At 39.4% G+C, this 11898-nt stretch overlaps 1 protein-coding gene across 18 annotated transcripts in view; it reads left to right on the forward strand.

Moving 5' to 3' along the window:
- Positions 1 to 11898, forward strand: part of CELF2 (CUGBP Elav-like family member 2) — a 543574-nt gene that overhangs the window by 424231 nt on the left and 107445 nt on the right. The gene's annotated exons all lie outside the window — the stretch shown is intronic.

Genomic DNA, 11898 nt, shown 5'->3' on the forward strand with positions numbered 1-11898 from the left:
TTCCAAACACCTGCCTATCCATAAAGAGAAGTAAAAACTAGGCAACAGGGTTTCCTTTTGCACTGCTGAGCTCAGGACAGAGGTCAAGTGGCCTCAGAAGTTGTTTTTTCCCCTTTAGATTTGGTATTTCCCACCTCCCATGGCTGTCAGCACTTCAGTGTGCATTGCTTGGTTATTCTCTGCTTAGTGCAGAGTGACCCAAAATTACTATCTCTTCTCTGTTTCAGAGGGTGAGATTGGGTAGATCTTTAACTTGAGGATGCTTCTCATTGTGAGAAAGAGAAGACAAGAAAAAGAGCTTATGATAAAACTGTCAAGGAAGGTTTACCTAGGACAAGGGCCTGAAATGTCCACTGTGGATAGGTAGGGTGTTTCAAAATGCTCTTTTCCATCATGTTCAGCAGTTTTCTCTTCCTCTCTCCACACTTGTCCTTCCCATATTTCATTAAACTCTTGAGACTTTCGATTTATGGGTAGTAGTGCACACACACTGAAGTTTTGCTTTGTGTTTGGGTGGGTTGTGATTTGTTTGCTGGGTTTTTTTGGCTGACACCTCCCTTTTTACAGTTTTGCAAGTGATTGAGACTGCTTTCCAGTATATCACTGGGCTACCCTTAGGAAAATAGCTGGGACTGTCACCAAAACCAGTCTACTGGATCAATGGATGTGAACCTCTTTTCTGATTCAGGCAGAAAATGATGCCAAAGTGTGGTGCTCAAGTGCCCCATAGTTATTATTAATGCCAGCTTGTGTATGAAAGGTAAATACAAAATTGTTTCTGTGGAGAACACCTTCATGTTTTTCAGAAGAACAGTGCAAAACACTCTATGAAAATTCAGGTTTTCAAATATGTCATCTCCCAGCATTTTCATTTCCAACAGTTTTAGCTTTCCTTCCCAGTTAGCATGTGATGCCTTTCTGTGCTGTGTTACTTGCTACTTCTCACTTGGGCATATATTGAGTTAAAAGGTGCTGTGTGGAAGTAGGGAATTATTACTATTACTATGACTATTATTATTATTATCATCATTTGGATGCTGCAGTTTAAGTAGTTAAAAAAAAAATCTCAAAACTAAAGGTCAGTCTATCTTGTAGGTTTACACATGCACAGTACAAGTAACCTTCAGAAATTTCCTCATGACAAGATAAGTGCAGCAATTATATTTAAATGAGTGCCAGAGAAAAATTCACTGTAAAATGCATTAGCTGGAGAGTGTGTGGTGTAAGAGGATTTAATTGAATTAATGTTACTTACTATCAAAAGCTCCATCTAGTGTATTGCCAGGTCTGCTTATTACTAAGAATAATATTTGGCTCATAAAGACCCCTGCTCAACTAAGCACACAGTCGTGATGACTTCAGCAAGTGATTAAAATGAAAGCATTTCCTTCACTGCTTTGCTGAACAGGAGCAGGCTGGAAGCTGGGAGCAGGCACTGGTGTGTGTAAAGAGCATGGAATCACCGAGCCTTTTAACAAGGCTCTTTTGGAGACTCCTCTTACCAGTGCTTTTCTGAATGGCTAAGGGAGGTGTGATTTTGACATGAGTGTCCTTCCCACCTTGGGTGTACCTGGTTTGGGTCATGGCTGCACCAGTGATGGAACCGAGCGTTGTCTGGGTGTTCAAGAGGGACTCGGGGTGATCCACGCTGGGGTTTGGAAGCCCTCCACAAATAACAGCAGTGATGGCAGAGGGATTTCATTGAATAATCCTGGTGGTATTTTTAATGCTGTTATTAATGCAGGACTCTCACGCTTGCATTATACGGATGTGCCACAATGAGATCCAGAGAGGTATTTTGTGTGACTTCCTACATAAAAGCAGAAATGCAAATGAGCTGCATTTACATATTCACATGATATAAACAGAAAACTCAGACGCGTGGAAATGCAGGGACGTAGCCAGAGACATGATTCAAACCAGGGATAAAGAGAGCCATAGTTTTCCGATACTTATGTTTTAACCATTAAGGAGAAAATGTGATATATTGGATGTTTTTGCAGAGTATTTTTGAATGTCAAAATTCCCATTGAAGCCTGTGTCTCCTTTATGTTTGATATTATTTTATTTTCCTTTCACATGCATTCTCTAAAAAGCAAAAAAAACCATGAAATGTAGAAAAGAAAAAACCAACCTTTTATTCTCCATTCATTCAGCAACAAAAGCAACAAAGAAAGAAGGTTTGAACCAATCTTTTATGAAAATTTGGAAACAGTAGAATAGTTTCTACAACAGCTTTCTTTATTGTTGACTGAATCAAATGGCAAAAGTTTTTATTCACCTACGCATCTTATATTTTAACAAGCCACATGTCTCTCCTGAACTTCACCCACCCATATTTCTGCATGCGGGTGGCATTCTGGTACAGTCAGTGAGGCACATGCCATTCAAAGGAGTTACAATCTCCTCTTTGTTTTTGTGGTGCTGTTTTGGGGGAGAAAAAGAAAGCGTAATTGCCCGTGTTAACTGATGTTCATTACACAGAATTGTTCAGCTCTCTTAAAAAATCATTGATCTGCTTTTCCCCCGTGAAAGTATTCAAGGTCTCAGTTCACAAAAGAGAAATCAGCATGTAAAGCAGCAGTCTGGCAATCTGTGCTGCAAGGAGCAGGGTGTCACGTTCTGTGCAGAAATGTCAGCAGAGTTGGCTGTCTTAAAAAGAAAGACAAATATTTAATAAGGATGAGAAACATTACTACTGTTGCAGCCAGATGTGATTTTGGGGAACAGTTTGTTTAAGAGTAGGCATCTTTTCCTCATACATTTGTATGTAGTGTTCATGATTGAACATTCGTTAGGCAACATCTGGCACGAGCTGTTCCTCCTTTTCCCTAAGTTTCATGGCTTTGTTTTGTATTTGAGAAGGATATTACAAAAGGTAATTTGGTGTCTCTTTCCCATTGGTGTGGTCATGGTTTTAACTTTTTAATTACTCCCTTGAAATAGGAGGAAGGGGGGAAAACCACCATTTGGATATTTTTAATAGGGAATAGGCAGTATTTAGATTTCATGGCGAGTGCCCATGGTACGTTGTGTGCATGCAGCAAGTCAAAAGTGCAGCTGCAGACCAGGGTCCATGAGCCACAGATAACAAAGGCACCCAAAATCTGGGGCTCCAGCCTTTTCTGCATGCTCTTATTATCATTTACTGTTTGTATTGCAGATGCACATAACAGATTGTACAATATGCTGTACAAACAGATTGGTAGAATGATCTTTGTCCTGAAACACTGATGGCAGAGCTGAGCAAGAAGGATTGACAGTGTGCCTGCGCTGAGAGCTGCACAGCCCAGACGCCACAGTTTTGGACCCATGTCCTCAACAAAAGGGCTTTGTGCATCTTTGGTGAAGCAAAGGTCTGTTCTTGCTGATCTTACTGTAAAGGGCTGAAATTTTAAATAAGAATTAAAATAAAAAAGCACAAAGATCATTAGAGAGCGAGTAGGAGAAAGGAATGTGCCTACTTCTTGCTTTTTTCCTTCTTCTTCTTCTTATCTAACAGCATTTCTTCTACACTTGCCAGATCGAGTGTGTCAGTGTCAAAGGGGCAGACTTTCAAACTTTGGGTAGTTGCTCCCAGTATTGGAACAAAGCCCTGCAAAAAAAAAGGCTGGGGCATGCAGGGCTGAGGCTTTGGTGACCTGACTGGGAGGGGCACTGCTCATGGAAACTCTGACGCTTTGGAAATTATAGGGAGAGCGAGCCTGCAAACTTGGCTGGCTTTCACAGGGCTACCCAAACAGGAAAAATCCTGATACTTAATGTCTTTTTCATCACCCAGGGCATGCAAAGAGAACTTCCACTTATACCCTGCATGGTTAAGAAAACCAAGAATTGCTCACTTATTTATTGAAGTAGCTAATGTGCATTTCAAAGTGCCTCAGTGTTGGCTTGTGGGGGAAGGAGGAGTGAGCATTAAGATTAATTTCAATGAAAATATTTTGTGGGAATAGTTTGTTCAGTGAATCTAGATCATCTGCAGCTGGTAGAATAATGATATAAGCCCATTGATATGCTTTATTAAATCAATAAACCACATGAAAATGGAGGTGGTTTGGGTTGTACACACAGCTTTTAGAGGATCTTTGCTTAGAGACAAGAAATGATTTTGCCATTTAGAAACACTTTTGTTTCTCTTTCATGTGAAAATGCTCTCTCACTAAAATTATTAAAGAAAATATTTTTCAACTCTGAAGTATTGCTGATATTTTGGCAGTGGCTGTGGCCAGTAGTCCAAGGGATGGGAACTGCTGAACACTTGGTATTTAAACAACTGGTGTTGACTTTGTGGTTAAAGTTTTATGACTGGATCAGACAACACTTGACCCACGTGGTTTCTGGTTTGAGGTAAGACTGTTCAGAAACATGCCAAGATCCAGGGCTCAGCTTCCCTGGCTGCTCATGGTTGAGCCACTGTGGCCTTTGTCAAAAGGGGATGGTGTCTAGATCAGGTGAGAGATTTTGAGTTCCATGATGCAAAGGTCTCAGGTTTGGAAACCTAACTTGGATGAAAAAACCCTGCTGGTTCGTCCAGCCGGTTTTCTGCCAAATCTATGCTAGTTCTGTTTGGTGCATACCTGAATATTTTGTCTGATTTTATTTGGAAGTGAACCATGGGACACTTTTTCCAACTCCCCCCTACAACCCAAAGATTAAATGTTTTATTATTGTACTGTAAACACACACAGTCCTAACATTTTTTTTTGTGTTTCTCTCCCCCCATTTTATTTATTTTTTGTTGTATAATCTCTCTTCTGTGCTAATATTGATGAACTGGAGTGATGCATTTTCTGTCATGTAAAATATTTCTGGGGATAAACTCTGCCTAGGATTTTGGCTAACCCCTTCATCAGGCTTAGCTCAAAAATTAATTTGTCATTACCCAGGTGCTATGCACTAAGCTTTATTGGCATAGAGGAGCACCACATCCTGTATGTTCTTTGGAAGGGAAAAAAGTGATCATATAATCACTGAGACAGTAAACAGTCATTTCCAATCTAGTAATATTTTATATGAACTGGCACTGTATGTTGTATATCATCCATCTTGCTAATCCTTGTTCCACATTGCCTCCCACTTGAGGCCAAGAACATTACAGCTGTGCCAGAGAGTGGGTGGAAAAATAGCCTTATTATTAACCTAAGTTGAAAACATAATGGCTTTTTGAATGTCTTCATTCACAGATACAGTCATACTAAAATATTAATACCCTTAAGTGTAGAGAAACAGAGCTTTCATTTAAAATCCATTGTCCATGTGTGTTGCAAAAGGGAAAGCCTCAAAAGTGTTGTGAATTCCCTGTATCTTTTGTTTTATGTTTTATCCTTTAAATGTCAGTATTCTGTAAGAAAGGAGCCAAAATATTCTTCAGAGCAGGTTTTGAGCAATGTTGCTGCCATCACTAACATTGTCTTGTGGTAAAGGAAAGAGTTTCTCCAGTGTTCTCTTTGTCTTACAAGACTGGCAATAACTGAGTGGATATTGAAACACACATAATGACATTTTAGTACCATGATCAAGCAGGGCTGCATTGCCAATGTCAGTGTTTGTTTAAATCTCTTACCCAGAGGGATCAGAAATATTCAAGGTGCATGTGTTTTATGGGAGGAACCATCACAAAGAGCAGAGGACAAAACTGCAACCCTCATCTGAATAATCTTCAGGGCACCCCAGGATTCCTGATTTACAAGCAGAAATGAGGGACTTAGCAGTGAAAGCTGAGTAAATTTGCAGCACAGCATCACTGAAAAGGCACAGAAAAAGGAGATGATGCTCTTCTCCAGTTATAGTTACGGTTTGACTTTCCTAACTCTGTAATTTACTTCTGTGTATCTCTTCCCAGGTAAAATATGAATCTTCCACAAACCTCTTTAGGAGGTGTAAGAATTGCTCTTGAAGACTATTCAGAGAAAAAATTAAATAAGTCTTGATTGTACTAATTTATGACTAGCATGAAAAAATGTCCCCTCTTTTAAAAAGGAAAATAAAAGGATTAAAATTTCAGTGTATCAGGCCATGTGTTGTAAATTAGCCTAATTGTTTTAGAATTCAGAAGTGTTTCATCATTTTAAATTGGGCTTGTCTGATATTTAGTTCCACATTTTTTATAACTCTGCAGGACTAATATGTAGCGTGTTGTTGCACATGAAAAGCTTTTTTTATCCTAATTTTTAAGACTGATGGAATGAGAGGAGGTTGACAAGTAATCGCTTACTTATCTCTGTGTCAAAGCTTATGATATGCTTTATAGTGAAAATGTGCAATATGCAGTTCCAGAAATAATTTTGCTCTATATTATGGTTTATCTTTCTGGCATACAAAATGCAAGAGTGAGTAATGCTGAAGTCTGATAGATAAATTCAAATTGCTTGGAATTATCTTTAAGTTTTTCCTAGTAAATCGTAGCAGAGACAAAATATTGTACAAGATAAGGGCCCCAGTATTAACAGATCTGCCCTCCAAGCACATCCTTATTTTCCCACATCCCATTTCATGTGGGAAAAGAAACTTCACATTTTTAGGGCATTATTTTGCAGTTTCTCTGTTGATTCTCTGTACTCCATGAATAAATACAAGCCATCTGTAAGTAGGGCTTTTTGTGAAAAGACCAAGCGATGCTTGTTCCCAGTAAGAACTGGTGATTGCAAGGCTTGTTTGACAATCTAACCTGTAACCCACCATTTCTCAGCTCCCATCCAGGAAAATTTTGCCTTGTTTGTGCTCAACAGAAATATTTTACACAAGAACAGCATGTTGAATAAATGACGAGGTCACATTGTAAAGTTAACTCAAGGACCTCTGGTATCAAAATATGATTGGTCAGAGCAAGCATAATATATATATTTTATATATTATAAAATATTAATTTTATATATATATTTTTAGCTGGCAGTTAAGACTGGGGACTTTGTTCTAAAGTCCTCTGAGTTTTTTGGTAGCAAAGCTGCGCATCTGTGATATTTTGTTGGATGTGCTCCTGTGGCTGCCGTGGTGACCTGCAGAGAGCACCATGCAGAATCCTGCTTCTCCAAATGTGATTAGATACATTCAGCAGCCACATGCTATTGATGCCAAGGAACACTGAATAGTTTCATCTACTTTGCAGACAAGCTTCAGTGTAAGCCCTCCTGCCACTGCCTGCTCAAGGCCACCTTTGACAGCCGCGGGAGCCAACACATCACTGTTTAGGCACTCGTTTTGTTCCTTTTCTCTATTTTTCCTTCTCCCTCTGATTAAGTTGCCAATCATCCAGCTTCTTTCTCTTCTTGTCCTGATAAGTTGCCAATCATGTCATACAGCCTGTACCTCTAGAGCCAAGTATTTCTCTTGTCATAACTTGAAAACAGGCTGCTGGAGATTTATTTTAAATCTTGGTCTGATTAAATGCCACATCTTGATCTTTGGAGAGCCATAGAACCTATAGATCATGGTACTCTTGTTTGGACTTCTCTGAACTGGTATTAACTAACAGACTTACATGTCCTATGGGTCATCCAACACAGTCTCCATATTCCCTTCCCTTAATAGATATTAAATATTCCTGAATAGATTTTTTTAATCAGTTTTCCAGAGCATATATGGTGATAGTTGCAAGAAATAAACAGTCAGTTGTATGAAGGCTTCTGGGGAGAATAACATATTTATTTTTATGGCATGAGGGGTTTTATGTTTTGGACTGCTTGTCAAATCATTTATACTAAGATAAGTAGTAGCACTATTTCGTAAGGTCTTCAAGACACAAGTAGCAATGGGAAATTAAGCAAAACTGAAAGTGTTTACTGTGAAAAGCATATTTAAAATACTTCTTGTGAGATTTTGAAATAGGTTTTTTTTTTGGAAATTATGGAAAGTCTGATTCTGGGAAATCAACAGATAGAACAAGATAACACTTCGGAAGAATTACATGTGGAAGTGTAATGCTGTTCTCTCTGGGAGAGGAGCTTATCTGAATTTTCCTTTCTCTAACAGTTTTATAATTCTATTAAAACTGCTTTCCTAGATATACAAGATAACACTTTCCCCCAGTATTAATACTTTGCTAGCTTGTTTTCCAGTCAGAAGGAAAAGACTGTATGAATCATCTTAGCTTTTCTCTCTCATTTTGGAAGTACATGTGTTACACACCTATTCCGTATCTCCCTTCATTGATTTTACATTAGTTAATCATCAGACAAAAATAAAGAGGAATAATAATTAACTAGGATAGCAATCTCTCCCCAGAAGTGTTTTCCTTGCCCTGATGAGGCTGCCCAGGTAAAGTGAAACATGAGCTATAATTCTTTATCAGGACACTTTGCATTTTTACACTGTTAGTCTGTGCAAAACAAGATTCTGTGCAAGAGGCAAATGAGAGGTAGGTTGGGAAGTGGTTGTGAGATACCTCTCAAATACCTTTGAGCTTGAGCTTTCTGAGCATAGATCCCCCACATGAAGTGTGTTCTTCCTTCTCATTGCTTGTGCTCATTAAGTGCTGCCATTTATTTTTGTGTGCCTGCACAAATATATGGCTTTATTACTAAAGTGGTTTGTTTATCTTTGCTGCTGCTGCATTTATTTTAGCACTCATCTAAACAATTAATTAGGGAAACACTTGAGTGCCGAATACACTTCTTCAGATACCACTCAGTAGGGTTTTTTATTTATTTCCAGGAGCATCAAGCATTAAAAAAAACCCCATCTTTTGCATTTTTCTTTCTAACCGTGCCTTTTTCCCTCTTTTTTGAAGTTTCCACAGCAGAGTACATTGCTTTGAAAGATCATGGGCCCTGTTGAGAGTTCAAAGCCAAGTAAAGATGAAGCTTAAAGTTCAAAGGCTCTGTGGAGCTGCATCTTCATCTGCATAAAATTGTTTCAATTGACTAGAAAGATAGAAAAGTTGCCAGGAATTTCTTCTATTTCATTTTTATTATTCTTATAAAGAAAGCCTAATTGGGGAACGAATGTGTCACTGCTAACAAGTTCAGGCAAAGCGAAGCTCCTTAGATGAAACACTGCTTGAAGGTGCAATGCAGGAAAGATTTGACATGTGCTGTGACCCTGTGAAAGTGAAGCTGTGGATGCCTAGAAATCAATACGAGATGTGCAAGGGTTCATGATGTTGAAGTCGAGAAAGAGTTGAAAGTGTTTGACTGCGTCTTGGGCAAAGGGAGCAGGGAGTGTAACAGATTCAGACAATGGATTTAGACCCGGGTTTTAAAGATGGGGAAATGTATTTATCAGGGGAAAAAAATTAAAATAGTTGAAAATTATCTCCATTAAAATAGTGTGCATGTTGTAGCCAGTCATGACCCAGAGTGGAGTCTTTGCCAGTCCTTCCACCAGCAGAGAATGGAGCCCACAATTTGGTGACTTGGCCAAAAGCAGGAAAATATGGGGCAGGAGAGGTGTTGGAGCAAATAGTTATTTGTTGATGCAAGTTCAGGGCACTTAGAGGCAATATTTATCCTCGAATTTCTTTCCATGCTACTCAAGTATCCCTTAAGCCATCTCAAATGTCTTGTATTGATTTCTTCCCTTTCCTATAAGGCACCTTTTGGAGGAAGTGTGACAGACTGCAGTGAGTGAGATGGGCACAGCACTGGCACGTAGGGCTCTGCTGTTACTCATTGTCACTACGATGGCTGTGCCTTTTTACGTCTTTGTTTTTTTCATGGTTTCTTCAGAGTACTCCTTTGAGTTCAGAACATTTTAGTCTTTCTGTTTAGCAAGGAAAAGCTAGAGCCCAGGGAGATGAAAGGCCAGATTGTTCAAACGCATTTAGGTGTCGAAAGATTCAGATGGTCATTGAATGTTATTTTCAGAAGAACTTAACACCCTATTCCTAGAAATGAGTTAGCCAAGGTCAGATTTTTAGATTCTCTTGCAAAAATGGTATCCAGCTCTTACAAATCTGGCTAAATGTTGAAAACACCCCATGCACAGTGTTCTTGCCAGGTTTCTGGATAGGGTTGAGGTTTTGTTGTTGTTTTGTGAGTGAACTGTGGGCAATAGCAATCTTTCCAGTGTCTACCTTCTTTTATCATTCCTTCTCCCTGGGCCTTTTTCTTTTTTTCTCTTTTTGCTGCTAGTTCTGGCTTTTCCTATGCTGTCCTTAGAAGACGCAAACTGACAGGTTTAGAGCTGCCAGTGGGGTTTAAAAAAACCTCATGTCAGATACAACAGGCCTGCATAAATTGCAACTTTAAAAAAATGCATTGTGTTATCATTAATTCATAAATGTATTGATATATTTCTAAGAACAAGGTATGACACAAGACATTTTTATTGGCAATATCTGCCATGCTGGGATGTTCCTAGAATCACTACAGAAATATAAAGTGGTTTGGATTGGAAGGGGCCTTAAAGATCATCTTGTTGCAACCACCCTGTCATGGGCAGGGACACCTTCCACTAGACCAGGTTACTCAAAACTCCATCCAGCCTGGCCTTGAATACTTCCAGGGATCCTCAGTTTGTCTGAGCAAGCTGTTCCTCTGTCTCACTACCCACACAGTAGAGAATTTCTTCCTTATACCCTTCTGAAACCTGCTCTCTTTCAGTTTGAAGCCATTCTGCCTTGTCCTATCACTACACGCCCTTGTCAAAATCCCTCTCCAGCCATTTCTTGTTTCTCTTTAGGTACTAGAAGGTGCTATAAGGTCTCTGATTCTGTTTCTCTAAAAAAAAGAAAAAATAAATAAATTCCTATGTTCTTGCTATGAAAAAACTCATCTAGTGTGTGAAATTTGCTAGTGAGTGAGAGCTGGTTCCCAACTGATAGGTACACCAATAAAACAGTAATTTAACTGATGTTGTCTGCTAGAGTTAAATAAGCTTGGAAAATATTTCTGGGGAGTTTAAACTGTGTTAGGAGGGATGTTGTCAGAAGCCAGTTAAAGTCCTTCATTTCACAGAATCACAAGCTGGCTGATGTCAGAAAGAACTTCTGGGATTCATGTTATCCAACCCCAGCTCAAAGCAGGGTCATCTACAGGAGGTTTCTCAGAGCTATGTCCAGGAAGGATTTTAATATCTCCAGGGATGGAAAGTCCACAACCTGTTTGGGCAAACCATGCCAGTGTTTGATCACCTTTAGAATAAAAGTGTCTTTCCTTATTTTTAAATGGAATTTCCCGTATTTTAATTGGTGACCATGGCCTCTTGCCCTGTCATTGGACCGCTTGGAAGGCTTCTATTTTCCTCCAATGTCTTCTTCTCCAGGCTGAGCAGTCCCATCTCACTCAGTTGCTTTTCATATGAGAGATGCTCCAGACCCTTCCTCATCTTCACGGTCCTTCACAAGACAGCTTCCAGTATGTGCACATCTCTTTACTAGGGAAAAAGAAGAAGATCCAGAACCCCATATATGTCTCAGCAGGGCTGAGCAGAGGGCAAGGATCTGACTGACCTGCTCTGCCTGATGCAGCCCAGGATGCCTTTGGCATTTAACCAGTGAAGATCATTTCCAGTACAGAACATAGGTTTTTCTTAGGGAAAGTTTATAAATTGCAAATAACTCTCAAAGATTTGGTTCTTTTGAAGGGATAGTTTTATGGTAAAGCTCTTCTATTCAGAGTATTTTTCCCTACAGAGTTGCCTCCTAGTTGAACTAGGACTCGAGTGGCTTCTCAGGAGTCACAGTGCAATTAGAGGTTTCATCAGAGCAGTGATCTGGAAGTCTTATCAGGAAAAGCCAGTTTTCAGTGATCTTTCTCAAGCATTCAAGTGAAAGAATAAATAGAAGGAAATGCAGGACTATAAGACGTGTGTGCTGGGAAGTTTGATTTGCTACTAGTGAGTGCCAGGGCTGGAGACAATGTGGCTTTTGATGTGACATCAGGGAAAGAAATGTCCCTGCCTATGTTAATTTATGTAAACATGATCTTTGTAGAGTCTTTTTGAACTGAGATACAGTGTCAC

The sequence above is a fragment of the Anomalospiza imberbis genome, chromosome 5 (genome assembly GCF_031753505.1).
Source record: "Anomalospiza imberbis isolate Cuckoo-Finch-1a 21T00152 chromosome 5, ASM3175350v1, whole genome shotgun sequence".
Taxonomy (NCBI): Eukaryota; Metazoa; Chordata; class Aves; order Passeriformes; family Viduidae; genus Anomalospiza; species Anomalospiza imberbis.